This window comes from Pezoporus wallicus, unplaced genomic scaffold, assembly GCF_028554395.1.
Source record: "Pezoporus wallicus isolate ANWC-B61680 ecotype Strahan unplaced genomic scaffold, APGP_CSIRO_Pwel_v1 contig_13243, whole genome shotgun sequence".
Lineage (NCBI taxonomy): Eukaryota > Metazoa > Chordata > Aves > Psittaciformes > Psittacidae > Pezoporus > Pezoporus wallicus.
In genome coordinates this window covers 591,004-609,329 of record NW_026635036.1, presented here as the reverse complement: position 1 = coordinate 609,329, position 18,326 = coordinate 591,004, and the positions used below count along the sequence as shown (strand labels likewise).

Here is an 18,326-nt window from a genome sequence, read left to right as displayed (position 1 = left end):
CTCTTAACAAATGACATACACAGACTGGCTGGTGAGTGCCACCGAGGGAAGAGATGAATTCTGTCTCTCCCAGCACCTGAGAGCCCACGAGCCTTTCAGAAGGGATGCGTGGCCAAAGGTGGGGATTCCTCTCACAGCTCCGCAGCGGGATCACCCCTTCGGCTTTGCTACGCGGTCAAACTCGGCAGAGTTCCTTCTAAAAACCCTGTAAATCCGCGCTCTACCTGGCGCTCAGGCCACGCCCAGACACCGGGGTGCCGCAGACCGGCTGCCCCGCGAGCAAAGAACCGCACTCGGGACAGAGACACGCAGGCGGGCCAGGCCCTCCGGCGGCGAACACGGCCTCCCCCACCGCTGTCCCCCACAGCGGGCGGAGCAGCGGAGCCAGCTCGCTGCCCTGCGGCCGGCACCTCCCGGCGCACCAGCCCGGCGCAGTAAAGCCTAGGTTCCTAAACAGCTCTCCTCCTCTGCACCAGCTACCCTCCCTGCCGCCGCGCCAAGCCCCAAGCGCCAAGCGCCAAGCCCCAAGCCCCGCCGTGGTCCCCATACCTCCGTGGAAGTGCCTTGGAGACCTCCGGCGAACAACCTCGGGCCGCGCCGCCCCAAGCAACCCCGCTCCGCAAGGGCCGAGCCACGCTCCCGCCGCTCCACCACAAGGTCCCGCCTACCTCTGAGCCCGACAGCCAATGGGCGCCGGCAGGGCTTGGCGTGCCGCGGGGAGCCACGCCCCCTCTCACGGCGGCTGCAAATGGCGGATAGGGACTGGGCGGTGAAGGGCAGCTGGGGTGCCGCTAGAGGGCGCCCAAGAGCGGTCTCTGTGGCGTGGGGGCGGTTGGGCTCAGGGTTGGTGCGCGTAGCCGCCGCTTCTCGTGTCAGGAGCCGTTGCCCGGTGCCTGTTGCCCGGTGCCTGTTGCCCGGTGCCTGTTGCCCGGTGCCTGTTGCCCGGTGCCTGTTGCCCGGTGCCTGTGACTGCTGCCCCCGTAGCTACCGTCAGACCTTTCCGGCCGCCTCTTGTTAGCCGAAGCCTGGGCTGGTGCCCACCCGGGGCCGCTCCAGGGGCATATCTTGTGGTGGCTGCGTGTGCCACGGGCCGCCGACCGCCCCTTCGGTGCGTCGCTGTCAGGAGAGAAGCCGGGCAGGTGAGCGGAGGCCGCGTCCCTCAGCACCCGCTGCGGCTGCCCCCGGCTCTGTTAAACACCCCTCAGCTCCCATGGCCCATGCTGATGTATAATTCAGGTGCTTCCACACTGTCTGTAATGGGTTTTCTATTTTTAATGGGAGCTGATGGACGTGTCAAGGTGTTAAAAATGTGTGGGTTTTTTTCCCCAGGTTTTTGTTTTCTTTGGTAATAATAATGTGGACTGGGAAGCTCGTAGTGCGCTTCAGGGCTGAAGTGCTTGGGCAGTCATTAGAGCTTCTACAAGACCTTATTTCTTAATACTTTATGTTCGTGTCAGATAAGCAGGTAAACGAGGACATGGACTGAGCTAACTGCAGTGTGTAGCTCCCTGGCAGCTTATGGTGAGGGGTTACAGAGACGGCTGTCAGCAGAGCTCAGTAAACCACAGAGGGCAGGCTGCTGGTGGAGCTGGGAGTTCCAGGTTATTGGTAGTGCTTTATGTGGGACATGAGGGCGCAGCCTTTGCAGACCAGCTGTCACAACTGGGAGCTGTTTTGTGTTGAGCTTGGACACCAGCCGCCTCCATCCTGGCTGCCCCTTAAGCGGTCTTCTGGCTCTGGGGACATCTGCCCAGCTTAGGAATGAATCCTCAACATACATAAAGCTAACTGTAAATATACAAAACACTGGAATAAATATAACAGAGTTTGTCTTAGCTGCCAGAATAACTCAGATATAACTAGCCAAGGGTTATTAGTTTTAAATTGTTTTTTGTCTATGTGCTAAAATTGTCCTGCATTTGCTCTCATGTGATGCTAATCATAGTCTTTACCACTGAGGTGTAGTTGATTTATTCTTCTTCTTGTTCATCAGTATGCTCACCTGGTCACTAATCAGTATATGTTGGCCAAACATAGTGTTGGGCTAGCCAAACAGGCTGGGATTTGAAGGTTGTTTCTACTTTCTCCGTCTTCAGTCAGAAGCAGAGGTGTGTTCAGGCAGTGGTTGCATTAGGTGAGGAAAGTCTCGAGGTATATGCTGTGCATGTAGTCAGTGTTAAGCAGTCACACTGGAGACCTGACTTTCTGTTGCTATTTTATTTGCCTGTTTTGGAAGCCATTACATCCTTGTTTGAATGCCTTATTGAGATACAGTCTTAGAGTTTAACCAGTAGTCTTAAAAGCTATTCAATAGGCACAGTCAGGAGCTCTTTTTTTTCTGACTGTAAAAGTGAAACATTTGTGGGATCACTTGAAAAAGCTGCAGCCCAAATTACCAGCTTTTAATCCAACTAGAGCAAGGTAAAGAGACTTTATCTGATCTGTTGCCTCTGGCATTTTCTCCAAACCCACTTGTTTCTCAGTAGCAGAAACATCTTGCCCAATTGGGATGCAATAATTTCAAAGCAAGTAAAAGAAACTGCAGCTGCTCAGCTGAGTCAGCCAAAGGTAAGCTCTGCAGGGGAGAAAATGGCTTTTTATGATCTTCTAGTGGCAAAATTACTACAATAGCCTGCAGGAAAAGATTAGTTTATACTAGTAACAAAAACATCTGTTAAATTCTGAGCTCACTGCATGTTAAAAAAAAAAGAAAAAAAGCAAACCAAACAGGCATTTGATAAAATTATTTTGAATAAAACTCAATATTGAGATTCAGTTTGTGATGTCAGGTGCCTACTGTGATCTTAGGATAGACAACTGTTTTAACTAATTGACTACATGGGGCATTTCATCAGTGGACAAGACAGCTTTTAGCTACAGAGATTTTATTGAACTGAGCTTGGAATGCTCTTATTACTTAATGAGCGAATAAGTCAACATGTGTTCATTATGCGGGTTACTTGTAAGCAGGAATAACCTCTGTCCTGTGCGCTGTGAGAGCACACTGTGCAAGGAGGTATGAGTGTCTGTCAGATCTGGCTCCTGGGGGTTTCAGCTCATCAGCCTGTTTTAGAAATACAAGAATTGCCATGATTGAATTGTGTCTCTGAAGCCCTACCAGCATCATTTGCATGCTTTAGGAACGAGGTGCTTCCAAATCTGATGTGCAGAAATTGGAGCCCTGCTTGGCTCTTTCAGTTCAGACTGCAACTTCAGACTGTCAGTTTCCAAAATACCACTGATTCCCATGCCTTAGAATGGCTGCCAGACAAACCCCTTTCAGAGGGTAGTTGGGTCCTCAGAATTTTTCTCAGCCCATGTACAGGCAGTTACCCATTTCTTGAGCTATTCCTGGGAGCCTGGCTGCAAAGTGGTTGTCAGAATGATGAAAGTATTCGTGGACGCAGACTTGAGACCCACTTTTTTTCTGCCTTTTGTGTAAGGAAGAACATTGTTGTGTTTTGCATGCATGCAGCACTTTATTCTGAGGATCCCAAAGTGCAGTAGGAATTCTAATAACAGTGTGAGGGTTTCTGCCCTTCTCACAGAGAATAAAACTGAAACTTGGAGAATTACATACAGTCACAAGCAGCTTGATCACTGAAATAGAAATAGTGGGTTATTTGCTATTGTTTTCAGCAGCAACAGGCTTTTGTGCAGAGTGAATCACTTGGAAGGCTGAGGAACATTCTCCAGAGCTCCTGATTCATGTCCCCATGTGCCCCACCACAGGGTCATGTCCCAGATCGGAATCCTCAGTGTTCATTACTAAAGCGGTCATGTGCAAGGAGCACAAAACCACTCATACTTGCAGACTCTAAAGTTGCAGGTTTGTTTCATAAGAGCCTTTGCTCTGCTGTGCTTTGTGTTCCCTGCCCAGACTAGCCCTGATCTGCAGGTCACATATGTGCAGTGCTGTGCATGGACTTCAGGTACAATTGGAACTGAAGTCTTGAACAGCCAATAATAACCAAGCAGGTAAATAACAGAGGCTAAATTTAAATGCTGTGTATACCTACATAATAAATATTTGCTGTAGGCTGGCTTCTATGAAAAAAGAAAGAAGGGGAGATATTGTCCCCAGTAAAAAAGATGTGGTTATCTGCACTATGAGAAGGGTTTGAAATCAGTGTTATCTATGGGCTGTGTACTGGTGTTTGTGTAAAGCAGCTGTCTGTGCATCTCAGTGCTGTGAAGGTATAAGGTATTTTGCTTGTTCCTCCTTAAGTTTCTAAATTTGAAAAATAGCAGTGGTGAAAGAGGAATGTTAGGGGTTTCCCTGCTAAGCCTATTTTGGTTTTCATAGCTTGTTCTATTTGTAGTAGTCTGTAACTGTAATCACAGAACTGGTTAGAAGATCTGATCCAAAGCTTGGTATGAGTTCTAATTTATGTTTTGGATCAGCATGTAATATGTAGTTCCATTTATATCCCCCTTCTTAACTATAAAATACTCAGGGTATTTCATCACTGAAATGTTCTTTACATACGATGTCATCAGTGAGTTCCGTTCTGTGTGACAGTATACTGTGAGCAGTGCTAAAACTTGAAACTTAAAACTATGAGCAAACCAGCTACACAGATTAATGCTGTGGGGTCAAGCAGAGAGTGTGCAGCAGTGTGGTGGATGTCAGGAGGGCATGCTGGACCTCTGGTGCTGGGCCTGGGAAGATGCTACTGCCTTGTGGTGCAGAATACCCCCCTACATCCCCCACTTCCTACACTGGCAGCCTTTCCCCTGTCTTCTGGAGCACCATACCATGTGCCAAGTTACTTAGTCTCAGTTTTTTCAGTTTGTGTCATTAACTCACGCCTTCTTTCACCCTTAACAGTTTGAGTTTCGTCTTCATTTTCTGAGTGGATTGATCAAGTGGGTCTGTCTCCGTGAGTCTCCAGGTAGCACCCAAGAACTGCCCAGTACAGGGACATTCTGCAGAGAAAGCTCAGAAGTTTGTTTTTTTCAGAGGAGCAGGAGAAGTGAATAGGTACTGACAAACAGTAGGATTGGCATGCTGCCAATCTGTTAATTCTGAGCAGTGTTTCCCAGTAATGGGAGCAGGTTCTGCTCAAAATATGAAAGGGAAAAGTGAGAAAGATGTGGAGTAAGAAGATGAAATGCCAGAACTGTGAGAAGGTGCAGGTATTATGTGCAGAGAGGATTATAATATTAAAGGAAAAATACATGAAAATAATGTGGAAAAGAGAGGTGTGCCTAAGAAAAGCTGCTGAAAGCATTTTGCAGCATGATGTGAAGAGAGTACTGCATCTTGTGGGCTTAGCTTTCCTTCCAGAGTAACATAATTCTGTGTATGTTCTTCATCTGAACTCTTTTCCTATTATTGCTATTCCGTTTAAACAGTGATCTCATATTCAGAATGTGTTTTTATTGCACAAAATAAATCATGGTGAGCAATTAGCTATTTCAAACACTAAACTAAGGTAGATTAGGCATTTCAAATATTAAAGTGGGGGAAAAGCACCAGGAACAAGAGTGTGATAATCATTAGTTAATTTGAAAAGATGTAAATGTGTTCACCTATGATTGACTGATTAGTCAAAGACACATGAAAGGGTTTCATTCATAAGCCCCGCTTTGCCCATGGATATAGCTTCTATTTATGTGAAGAACATGCTTTGGTCTCTTTTCTTTTGGAACCCAAGCTGAGTGTGTGTGTGTTGCTTTGAAAGCAAAAATCATCTCTTTGTAAGGGTCCTGCGCCTCACCCCACATCAATGCCTTTTGTGCAGGAAGGCATCTGCTGTGATTGCCTGGGGAAATTTTATGCATCAAGTGCATAGTGCAGAGAGCTCTGGGAAAGGGGGGGGGGGGGGGCGAGGAAATCCTTGTTTCCTTTTGTGTTCTTCAAGTACAAGAGAAATAGAAAGGTGGTGTGTTTTTTTCAAGGTGTTCTGCTGATCTGGAAACAAGACAGCAGATCTCAGCTTGGCTGGGATCCTCATCCATTGCCATGCTGGATCTTTAAATGGAGGGGTGCTGAGCTGAAGGAGGAGCCATGGGTATTTCTTACCAGGTGGAAAAGGTTGATTGGCTTTTAGAGAGTGTATTGCTGCCTGGGTTGTGCAGGGTGTGAGATGTGATATAGGCTAGGGCGCAGGATGTGTGAAGGATCACACCTTCAGTTGTGAAGTGTGAAAACTGTTGTCTGCTTGAGAAACTGGATTTTATGTAATAGGAGGTATGTGTGGGACTGTTGAGGGACATCTGAAGGAGGAGTTGAGGAAGGAAGCTGTGAATGCTCCATCCCTAGCGGTGTTCAAGGCCGGGTTGGACAGAGCCTTGGGTGACATGATTTAGTGCGAGGTGTTCCTGCCCATGTCAGGGAGGTTGCAACTAGATGATCTTAAGGCCCTTTCCAACCCTAACTGTTCTATGATTTTGCTCTGTACTTCAGCTAAAGCTGAGCAAAAATTGTCCACGTGCATGCTCTACCATCCTGTTTTTCTGGGGGGAGTGGAAGGGACCTGCAAGAGTTTTCGTCAGGTTTCTCTTGCAGGTGTACTGAAATAGGCAGGAAGCCTTGGGTTTTGTCTTCTGGTTGTTTTGTATTTTTCCTTTTTTGTGTTTCCTCAGAATGAACTATTTCTTCTCCAACCTCAATCCTGAAGAGCAGTTGCGGGGAGACAGCGGAAAGCACTGCAGTTTGGCTCTGTATCATTTGGGCTGTTTGAATTCATTAGCTTGGGAGCCCTCACGAATGCCTCAGGCTGTGTACCTCCTCATGCACCCAACTTGGGAGAATCTCTTACCATTACTGCATGCATTAGCCTTCATTAATACAATTAGCATAATAATGATTAGGATTCATTATTCCCTACAAAAAGATAAAGCCAGTAATACATATCTCAGTACCAAATTCCTTAGTGCCTTGTCTTGGAATTGCTTTATTTTGGAGCTGTTTGCTCTTTATATCCTTCCATCTCCTAGAAAAAAAGAAAGCTGCTTAATTGTAAAACTGTTTGGGTCAAAGAAATGTGCTCAGATGATCTTTCACGCATGCTAAATAAGTGATCTATGGGACCCGCACAGCTCAGACAGCCACTCAACTGTTGAAACTGCAAACTTCCTCAAGCACAAAAGCTACTTAGTTTCCCCGTATTGAAGACTTTTTATAATAGCAATAAGACAACTCTAGAGAGAACCATCTAATATTAACTCCAGGGAGTAATCATCTAATCACAATCTGGGGGTGATTTGGAGCACTCATCTGGACCAAATGTCTCACAACACCCTAGGAGTGGTTTTATTGCATGATAGCAGTACCCCATTGAGCCTTATTGCTTAATTAAAAACAAATTCCCAAGTAATTTTTTTGCCTTTCCATAAAAACACAGTAGTACATAGCATGTATAAAACATCCATTAAATGATGGTACATGCAAATTTACATTGTGAGATACAATCCGTTTCTTTACCACTTGGGGTTGAAGTTAAATGTAAAACCATTTCCTATAATCTGTGCACTGCTGTGTTTAGAGAGGAATAAATATGGGAAAGAGAGGTTCATCGTAGGATGCCTTGTTTTTATTAAGTGATATGTTTGGTCTCCTTACAAAGGAGTTCAAATTTTCATCCATCTTGCAGATGTAATAGTCAATCAACAGTGTGGCCTTTTCTGCTTCCTCCTGGAGGTTTCCTCAGCATGCTGTCCTTTCAGTGCAGATCTACAATAGGTATCCTGTATTTCTTCTTGGGAATTTAATTCCTCTGAGCAGAGAGAGCATGAGCAGTGCAGGTGATGTATTTGGGATACATCTAGCTTACAAGTGGTGCACAGGTGTCCTTTGTGGATTTTGTAGTCTGGTTTGAATTAAGCATGGTTGGTGTACAGCTGACTTCTGCCTGCGCTGGTTGCATGGCTCAGAGGTCTCCACCTCCTGCAGTTTGACTGGGACCACTGCTACAGCTGTGGCTGCCCTGCAGAGAACCCAGACTGTGGATGGGGAGAGTATGAAAGTCCTTTTTAATATTGAGGCATGCGTCAGCATCCCAACCCACAGCTCCCTTAGACCTTTACAGAGTGCTTTCATAGCCCCAGATGTAGTGCTCCCCTGAGGACTTTGAACACTGTTGATATGTTACAAGCAAAGAAAGCAAATCCAAGGTTTTAAGTGATTGTTCAAAAATCATACAGGAAGTGCTAGAGAGAATGCTTCAAATTGCTGGTAGCCAAAGGTGTAACTGGGCTTTTGGCCACAGCAATAAATGGGGAGGGGAAGGGGAAATGGTTGGCATGACATTTTCTTCGGATTTGTCACTCAGGGTGCCTTTAAGTAATTGATGGAGATAAGCCTGCAAGTACATGTTTTTAAATATAAGCTGAGAATTAGCAGTAACTATTACTCTAGTTGTTTCACATGCCAAAACCTTCCAGTGGTGCCTACAGGCTCTGCATAGAAGATGACACTTGTGTCAATCTCACCCGCTGTGGCCTCCACTCTGTTACACACAGCCTTATGGTTTTCCCTATCAAATGGTGGTTGCCCAAGGACTGGTGGGAGCTGAGGCCATGTATGAATATCTGCTGTTGGTAGCACATTGCAGCATTCAGGGTCATAGAAGCAGCATGCTTTGTTCCATATTTAGATTTTGTAAAAAATAAATGGTATGTTTGGTGAACCACTCTGCTAGACTGTTTTGCTGGCTTCATTTTAAAAGTCCCTTTAGAGAGACATTTAGTGTTGTGGTTTGGTACAAAGAGGTTACAACATTGTACAAAGTGGTTACAACATTGTACTAAGGAAATGAATGAGAGGAAATCTAGTCACCTGCCTGAGGTCAGGCTGAAAGCATGGCAAAAAGAATAATTAAGTCTGTGTATTTAAACCAGTTCTGTACATTGGCAGGTCAGGAAAGGACATGAAAGGACCTGTCAGAGTTCTTGAACAATAAACATTTTTACCTGAAAGATCTCTGCTGCTTTTATTAGGAATGCTTTGATCTGATACTCTGGGACGGACTTTTTGTACAGCTGACAGAGCAAGTAGCCAACAAAGGAAAGACCTAATAGGCTTTAGTACCTTTAACGAAGAGTTTCTCTTCCCCCTTAGATGTATGATATTTTACAAGGGCTCTTTTCATCTTAATGCATCACGCAGATGGCTATATGCGGTAGGAGAAGCACGCACTGCTGGCTAGGGGGCAGGGTTTAGCAGGCTCGCTGTCAGACTTGACTGGCCCTCAGCGTGCAGCTGCGGTAGGGTCAGCAATGCTCCTTGCCGGCCCTGCCTGTAAAGCAGCTGCCACTGGCACTGATGCAGCCTGGATGCATTTGCAGGGCAGCGCATCGGAGCTGCCCCAGAGTAAGGCCTGGGGGGGAGCAGCTCTGGTAGTGTTTGGTTTGATTTTGTCTGGGGCTCTTTGTGTTTAGAGGTTTTTTGCAGGTGGGTTTTGCAGCAGAACAGGGGGTTTATTAGCCTTGAACAGAGCAAGAAGAAACAATCGTGCCCTACCTTGTGGCATCCAGACACACTGGGCAGCTGTGGACTGCTGGAGTAGGTGAAGGCATGCCTCAGTTGCATCAAACCTGCAGTTTGCTGAGTGCCTGCAGCAACACTGAAGGGTTTACAGAGTACAAATCTAGCCTATTCCCTCATCTGAGCACTTATTTTTTGTCATCAGGACACAGCAGACATCATATATCTGCATTTATCTAGCCTTTAACAAGATGAGAGTAAAGAGTCTGAAGTTGATGGCTCTGGGACATGTATGACTTACTTTAAAAGTCATGAAGGAAATGAAAAGTGTGATATTTTAGTAACTGGAAGTGCCTGGCTTAGTTTGGTTCTGGCTTTTTTTTTATTTCAACACAGTAGGCAATTTAGAAAATATGTTTACAGTAAGGAAAACGCAGTTGTTATGGAAACATCTGAGACAGGCAGCTGACATAGGATAAGACATGCACCAGATTAGTAGTACAGATAGACACAGTAAAAAGGCAAGTTCATGTAAGGTAAAGGAGCAGTTTCTAGGCGCCGTTTACTCCATGGGTGGCTTTTCACTGACATCGGGGTGGGGGGGGGGGGGGGGGGGCGGGATCACTTTAAAACTGTGAGCATGTGGCTCCATCTTCTGGTACCAGAGCAAAATGCATTGACCTGGGAATAGAAGGAGGTGAGGCGATTTCCATAGCACTCTTACGTTAGCTGCAACAAAAACAGTAGCGACAATAATAAATTATAATAATAATTGCCACAGATCCAAGCCACAAGTTATTAATGTAGTTTTCCTGAGGCTGCAACCGTTCTGCTGCATGGGAAGAAAACTGTAATTTGAAACATTTTCTTAAGTGTGTAGCCCAAAAAGTGCCTTGTCTTCTTTTACAAAACCAGTGTTTGATCAGAGCATGGACTGTACCAGCAAAGCTTGGTGCCTGTGTAGGTGCTAATATTGCCTCCTGCTTATAGCTGTAGGATGTTTTTCTTTGTTTTTCCCCTCCCCAACAATGTATTTGGCAAAGTAGCTAAAATTCATGATACATCATGGAAATGCTAGCTGGGTAGAAGCAGGAATGAACAGTTCTATGAGGAAGACTGCCAGAAGTTAAAAGAAAATAAAGCTGGTTAATTACTTCAACAAACAGTGAATGTTGTTACGGTGCATACTGCACGTACTTAAGTGAGCTTGATTACTCAATCTGTTCACATTAGTAACTCATTTTGTTTTAAATAGAAGTAAGTCATTGTTCAAAACTAGAAGATGTTATTGTTCTCTGGGTAAGCTATGGGTTTTCTAAGTAATCCTAAATAATTGCCCCAACTTTGTTGCTTAAGAAAAAACTCTTAAACAGCACAACAAACCAGAAACAAAGGTAATCATCTTGATGCTGTGCTGTCCTGAAGCTGTTGCTTGCAAGTCATTGCAAATAGGAGGTATTGCACTGTAAATGCAAAATTTAAAACATGGATCATGTGTGTAACTTATTTAACTTAGAATCATAGAATCGTTAGGGTTGGAAAGGACATTAAGATCATCTAGTTCCAACCCCCCTGCCGTGGGCAGGGACACCTTACGCTAAATCGTATCACCCAAGGCCTCCTCCAACCTGGCCCTGAACACTGCCAGGGATGGAGCATTCACAACCTCCCTGGGCACCCCATTCCAGTGCCTCACCACCCTAACAGGAAAGAATTTCCTTCTTATATCCAACCTAAACTTCCCCTGTTTAAGTTTGAACCCATTACCCCTTGTCCTGTCACTACAGTCTCTAATGAAGAGTCCCTCTCCAGCATCCCTATAGGCCCCCTTCAGATACTGGAAGGCTGCTATGAGGTCTCCATGCAGCCTTCTCTTCTCCAGGCTGAACAGCCCCAACTTTCTCAGCCTGTCTTCATACAGGAGGTGCTCCAGTCCCCTGATCATCCTCGTGGCCCTTCTCTGGACTTGTTCCAACAGTTCCATGTGAGACTGACTGGTCTGTAATTCCCTGTCATCCATTTTCCCCTTCTTGAAAATGGGGGCTATATTTCCCTTTTTCCAGTCATCGGGAACTTCACCTGACTGCCATGATTTCTCAAATATGATGGCCAGTGGCTTAGCAACTTCATTTGCCAGCTCCTTCAGGACCCCTGGATGGATTTCATCAGGACCCATGGACTTCTGCACGTTCAGCTTTTTAAGATGGTCTCGAACCAGATCCTCTCCTACAGCGGGCCCAAGGTCTTCATTCTCACAGTCCCTGCGTCTGCCTTCCAAAACTTGGGTGGTGTGGTCAGAGCCTTTGGCAGTGAAGACCGAGGCAAAGAAGTCATTCAGAACCTCAGCCTTCTCCAAATCCTGTGTAGCCAGGTCTCCTGAGAGCTTCCTGAGGGGGCCTACATTCTCCCTAGTCTGTTTTTTATTTGCTATGTACGTGTAGAATCCCTTCCTGTTAACCTTAATACCTCTAGCTAAGTTTAATTCTAACTGAGCCTTAACTTTCCTAACCTGGTCCCTAGCTTCTCCACAACATCCCTGTACTCTTCCCATGCCACCTGTCCTTGCTTCCACTTATTATAAGCCTCTTTTTTCAACTGAATCTTCCTCAGGAGCTCCTTATCCATCCAAGGAGGTCTCCTGGCCCTCCTGCTGCACTTCCTTCTGGTTGGGATGCAACACTCCTGAGCTTGTAGCAGGTGATCCTTGAATATCAACCAACAGTCTTGGGCCCCTCTGCCCTCTAGGGCTGTATCGCATGGAACCTTCCGAAGCAGGTTCCTGAAGAGGCCAAAGTCTGCTCTTTTGAAGTCCAGGGCAGTGAGCTTGCTGCACACTCTTCTCACTGTCCTGATGATCTCAAATTCCAGCATTTCATGATCGCTGCATCCAAAGCTGCCCTGGAGCATCACATTTCTAACAAACCCCTCCCTGTTGTTGAGCATGAGGTCAAGCATGGCACCTCTCCTTGTCAGCTCCTCTATTACTTGCAGAAGGAAGTTGTCTTCTACACAATCGAGGAGCCTCCTGGATTGGTTGTGCCGGGCCGTACCGTCCTTCCAACAGATGTCAGGGTGGTTGAAGTCACCCATGAGAACAAGGGCCTGCGAGCGTGAGGCTTTTTCTATCTGTCTATGGAGTGCTTCATCCGCAGGTTCTCCTTGATCAGGCACTCTGTAACAGACCCCACAGTAATGTCTCCCATAGCTATATTCCCTTTAACCCTGACCCACAAACTCTCTGTTATCTGCTCACCTGTCCCCAGACAGAGTTCCATACTCTCCAGCCTATCCCTAACATAAAGGGCAACTCCCCCTCCCCGCCTGCCAGGCCTGTCCTTCCTAAAGAGCCTGAAACCTTCCATTCCAACACTCCAGTCATAGGAGCCATCCCACCATGTTTCTGTGATACCTATTATATCATACCCCCCGTAGATGTGCCCACATCTCTAATTCCTCTTGTTTGTTCCCCGTGCTATGGCATTTGTATAGAGGCTTACTTCAGTGGACATATGTAAGTACGTTTGGGTTTTGGTTTTTTTGTCACCCTAGATATTGAGCTTAGGTTATAAGGGACTGTTTGTATGAATTATTAGTTCTTAGTCCAAACTCCTGCATGGCAGACCTGTGAGAATGAGGGTGTGGGAACATAAATTTAATGGTCCCACTGCTTTTGCCTGTACTTCTGCCACTCTTCCACTAACATGAGTGGTGAGTTATTTGCATGCAGCAGTTATCCATGGTGAGGGTTGTATGGAGACCTGCTTGGAAAGAGTGGGCTCATGTCAGCCCAGCTCCTGTATGGCAGGCAGTCATAAAACAGAAATCATCCCTAATAGCAGCAAGGCTGTGGAAACTAGAGATAGAACTAGCCTTTATTCCTCAGTGGGGTACTTTCAAGCCCCCCTCAGAGGGAAGCATTTTAAATGGCCACAGGCTGTGCTGATATGATTATATCCTCTATGGCTTGCATTTATCCTTTCTAAATTGTCCCTGCAGCTGGAGTGCACTGGGCTTCCCCTTGGTGCTACCTGAAGTTTCCTCTTGAGGCTGTCCCATGTTCCTATGAGCTCCCCCCCCACACACACTTAACATTCAGTTTCATCCTGTTCCATTTCATTGGTGATTTTAAGCTTTAATTTTTAGGGTCTGTGGCTTTCTCTGTATCCTGTGGATTATTCTAAAGGGATATACTCACCTTTCTGAAAGAAGTCACAAGGTAGAACCTTTCACCAACTCTAACATTAAATAAACTCTACAGACCTCTTTAAGGAAGTACAAACCCACAACAAATCCTGCCTGGATTGTGCTTGATAAATCGGATCTTTTGCAGACATCTGGAGATTCTGTTTGCAAATCAAATGTGCTTCCAGCCAGCCTTTTTTGCAGTCATTGTTACCATAATTCAGGTTAATGTTGTTGCCACTTTTTACTTGCTAAAACACATGTGGTGCTTTATCGCTTAAAAAAAAAAAAAAAAAAAAAAAAGAGTCTGCTTTGGAACAGAAGTTCTTTTAAAACCCGCCTTGTAAGTCTGCTGTTTGGAGAAACAAATGTCAAATCAATTGTCCTAGCTCTGAACTGCCATTCTGAAAATGCAGCTGTGGGAAGAGATTACTTGGGTACTGTGATGGGGAGCGCTTAAGAATCTAGACTGAGAATTATGTAGCAACAGAGACCTAAAATAACAAGTGGAACAAGTAAACTTCTGGCTTTTCCTACAAAGATTAGCTTAAAAAATACTAGATCCCAAGTGAGGGTGTTCATGCCAAGTTTTAAATCCCATTTGAATTTTTATAGCAGTTATAATCTCTGATATATAACTTTGCAAACAGGGTATTGTAACAGAAGTGCTGAGTCATTTGACTATTGCCTCACAAAAGAGAGTTGCTGCAATAAGCTATAACTCTGTGACAAGTTTGTAAGGCTGCCTTATGTCTGCATATTATCGGTGGGTCTAAGATGGGGAGAGTATTTGTGTGTACATGATCAACTGTATGAGGTTGTTCCAGTAGTGTCAGCCTCCTAAATGTAACAGACACAATGCAGTATATCCTTATCCACTGAAATGTTGCCACAGGGAGAGGCTGAGGCTTGGACACACTGTCATGGAAAATAAAGAAAAGCTTATTTATTCTTTCTTTTTCCTATCCTTATTTTTCCATATTTAAGAAAGAAATATATATTACAGAAGAAATGGAAGTTCCCAAGGAGCTTGGGCTGCAGAAGGATTCCACGTGCCAACTCTCTTTTCCATCTCATTATCATATGCTTGCAATCAAACTCTAATTTTTGAGATAAAAAACCTGCAGGATTCTTTACTGGGACTATTAAACCTTCAATCTTCATTATTTAGGATGGCTACTTACCTTCTACTCAATGAAGCCATAATGCAACCATTCCTATAAAAACTATCAAAATGGCTACTGTGGCACTGAGTAGATTTTCCTCCGTGTAAAATAATCCTCTGTGAGTGAGACATAACTATCATTCACATTAATTAGGCAGCCATATAATGGGGTGTTCAATAGCTATTACATCATTTAAATTCTTCAGTGAGCACCTCAACCACCCAAGAACTATCCAGCTGAACATTTCTGAGTCCATAATTTTGAAATAATCCTTTAGAGGAAGAATATGCATGGCAGAGTGTTGCAGGCAATTTCACACACACACAAAATCATTTTATTCAAATTTATGGGATTATTTTAACATTTATGAGAAGTGCATAATCCTATTTTTCCTTTCCTCCCAGAATAATAGTGCTAGTAAGTGGAGTCCATTTTAAAGATGATATTGTGTGTACACTAGAGGATGGCCAAGCAGCTGGTATTCGGAGGTCTGCCTTGGGAGTTGTACTCAGATACACCACAAGCGTATCCCTAAATGTTTTGTTGCAAGCCTGGGGCTCCAGAGCCATGTGGCTCAGCTGAGAAACCCTGACTCATGGACCAGTCAGGGTTGAAGGTTTGGTTTTCAAGTCTTAACTTCTGCCTTTAACAAGCATATGACAACTTCAGCATTTATATTCAATTTTGGTTATTGACTTAAAATTCATGAGGTCAAGCCAAAGTCCTTTGGCATTTCTGGTAACATTGTACTTCCCAGAAACTATTATATGAATATTATAATTAATGTTCTATTTTTTTTTTTATATGTTATGACTAGTATCTCAGTCAAAAGTATGCATGGTTGTCATGAGGCCAGGAGCTCATTCTGAAAGCTGAAAGAAATAAGGCTGAATTTCTTAACTAATACACTAGGATGAAAATTCTGTTATCAGGCCTGTACCACATCTTGAACATGCTGTTCAGTTGCCTACAGAACATGGTGGCTATTAGAAGATTGATCAGCACCTGAAAGCTTCTGAAAGTAAAACAGTGTTGTTTGGCAACAGTTACGTGCTATGGGAATAATTCCTAATGGAATGAAAAAAGGTAACAGCCTAAAAATAGGCTGGGGAGTGGGGCAGGATAGGCAGTAAAGTTTAGGTTGTGCCTTTTCCCTCAGCATCCTGGTTCAAAGCTGTCAGTTATGTTATGTTAGACAACTGTATACTCAATTTTTTTTTCTCTCCTCTTAATGGTTTTAAGGTACTGTACCTTATCTGACTAATACACTAATAGAAAACAGCAGAGAGCTCTTAATTCAGTATTAAGTGTTGCTGGCTTCTCCGTAGTTCTCTATAATTCCAGTCCAACAGGCAGTGTGCAGAGCTAGATGTCAAAACCCATCTGCAGGTAAAGCGGCAGGTACAGTTTGTTCTGCAGCCCAGGAGGTTTGTATTTGCCAGGTGTAACAGCTCTTCTCAGCAGCAGTGGATGCTAGATCCTCTCTCACGTTTGCTCACTAATGTAATTAAACCAGGACACTGAGGGAGATTTCTGCCTTACCAAAAGAATACATTTTCATCACAGGCTGTAAGAAAGGTGAGTCTGGGTTGGAGTTAGTTACCATAGGAATGACAGAATTAAGGAAGGTGAGCCTGAGAAAAAGATAGGTCAAACCACTGTGAAATTCCATGGAATTGTCCATTGACAACAAATAATTTGACTTGGATCACCAGAATCATGGTCTGGTGAATATTGTAAGCTCTGTAAATCCAGTTTTTGTTTATCTAAGAGGATTAATGAAGGTGAGCATTTGTTATATAGGTCAACTAATGTGTTTTACTCAGTGAGCCCCTGCATGCTAACAAGCTCACCTTGGGTGCAAGAAGGCAGTACAGCTGGGCTAGGAGACACAGCTAGTAAGGGTTAATCTTTCAAAGTACTCAGGTGCTTTCCATATTGAAAGAGCTTGTTTAGAATTTAGGTGTTGCCAAAGAGGCTGTGGCGGTGCAGGAGACTGCCCTGATATAGTTGCTACTGATGACAGGGGATCTTCTGTCCTGCTGCTGATGCTGCTTCCACTTCACGTGGTGCATAGGCTGAAGAAGATAGAGCTGTTGGAGCCTGAAAGAAGAGCTTGTGGATTGTTGAAGCTTGTACTCACATCACTTAAGGTCAAAGTGAAACAAACGGAGATTAATGAAGGAAATTGTAGTGTGTGCGGCAATGTGGCCTTCAGTGTGAAGGTGTCAGTGACTGCAGCAGGAATGATAAGGTGACCAGAACTTTTTGTTAGTTAAAAACCATGTCTGTGTATGGTTCTGGGACTTGTAACTGGTGAATGGGCATGTGTAACTGCTCTGGTAATGGACCTGAGGAACTACCTCGTTTAAAGAAAAGCAGTGCTGCCCTGACTTTGAGAAGACGCTGTTCCTCTTGAAAACATGCTGCTGATGCAGAGGAGCAAGATAGTGTCTCAGGTCTAAGGCAGTACAGTGGGTCCTGCCTTAAACACAGCTGTGTTTTAACTGTATTTTAAAAGGAGTAGAAGGAGGTGTGGAAAAAAAAACAACAAAAAGATAAGTGAACTGTTGTGGTTATGTGAGGCAAAGGATGCTATTTATGAAGAGAATTATAAGCAAAGATGTTATTTGATAGCAAAACTGTCAGTAGCTCTGTCATGTGTGCTGGTTCTTTGCACATGTGCACCAACAGAAACGTGACAGAGTGTAGACCTGGGCTGTTTTAAGAGCTGTTACAAATTCAGTGTTTCCCAGTCACCCATTTGCCTTGGAGAGTAAAAAATTCTGATAATTTTTAGATGATATCCTGTGGCTTTTGCTCACTTCTCAGGGACCACCTCATATTTATTTGTAGAATGTTAAAGATTATCTCTAAAGCTTTTATAAAAGCTTCATAAATACCAGGAGAAAAGAAAAAGTGCTGGAGAGGGACCAATAGCCTAAGTTGGTTAGTGTGACACATGCAGTCTTTATCAAAATTGGAGTATGTTTTTCCTGAGAAAAGTAGAAGCCTGCAGATGATGCACAGAATTACCAGTGAGTGTCACACCAGTGAATACCTGCAGCTTTTCCCTGCAGGATTTGTTTCCACTACAAACTGACTCCCCTTTATTACTTAGTCTGAACTCCATCCAGTGTTTTTAGCTCTGTATTCTTTGTCACCCTATGCCATTTCTTGGTCTCTTTCTATGAAAAAAAAACAAACACCACCAATGTTTCCAGCTAGAGGTTTTAAACCTATGATTTGCAAATTATCATGAAAATAGTGAAGCCAGGCTTGCCTACCTTTTATTTACACATCTTGGAACAATCAGGTGTCAGAAACATCACAGGATGGACAGTACCTGTTTGATCAGTACAAGATAATCCTGTTAGGGCTACTTGATGAATACTGTACTATAGCTCATTTAGGGTAAGCACTTCAGTGCCACTACTGGGATCTGTAGGAGGTGGATGTTCCTAGTGCTTTAGATACTGGGAGGTGGCCCCATCAATGCTGTATCTCTTCAGGAGTGTTCTTTAGGGCTATACCCATTGCTTCTG

General features: G+C 44.3%; 1 long non-coding RNA gene across 10 annotated transcripts; it reads left to right on the top strand.

Annotated features, from left to right (window-relative positions):
- Positions 1 to 990: 990 nt before the first annotated feature.
- Positions 991 to 14,784, top strand: LOC130594259 (uncharacterized). 10 transcript variants are annotated; one of them, XR_008971040.1, is made up of 6 exons: positions 1,122 to 1,225; positions 2,484 to 2,568; positions 3,733 to 3,932; positions 4,832 to 4,976; positions 9,833 to 9,969; positions 14,603 to 14,784. It is a non-coding gene; the product is annotated as an uncharacterized LOC130594259 (long non-coding RNA). The 10 variants fall into 10 exon arrangements; XR_008971037.1 differs by having other exon boundaries at positions 3,640 to 3,932; XR_008971032.1 differs by having other exon boundaries at positions 1,153 to 1,236; positions 2,487 to 2,568; positions 3,640 to 3,932.
- Positions 14,785 to 18,326: the final 3,542 nt, after the last annotated feature.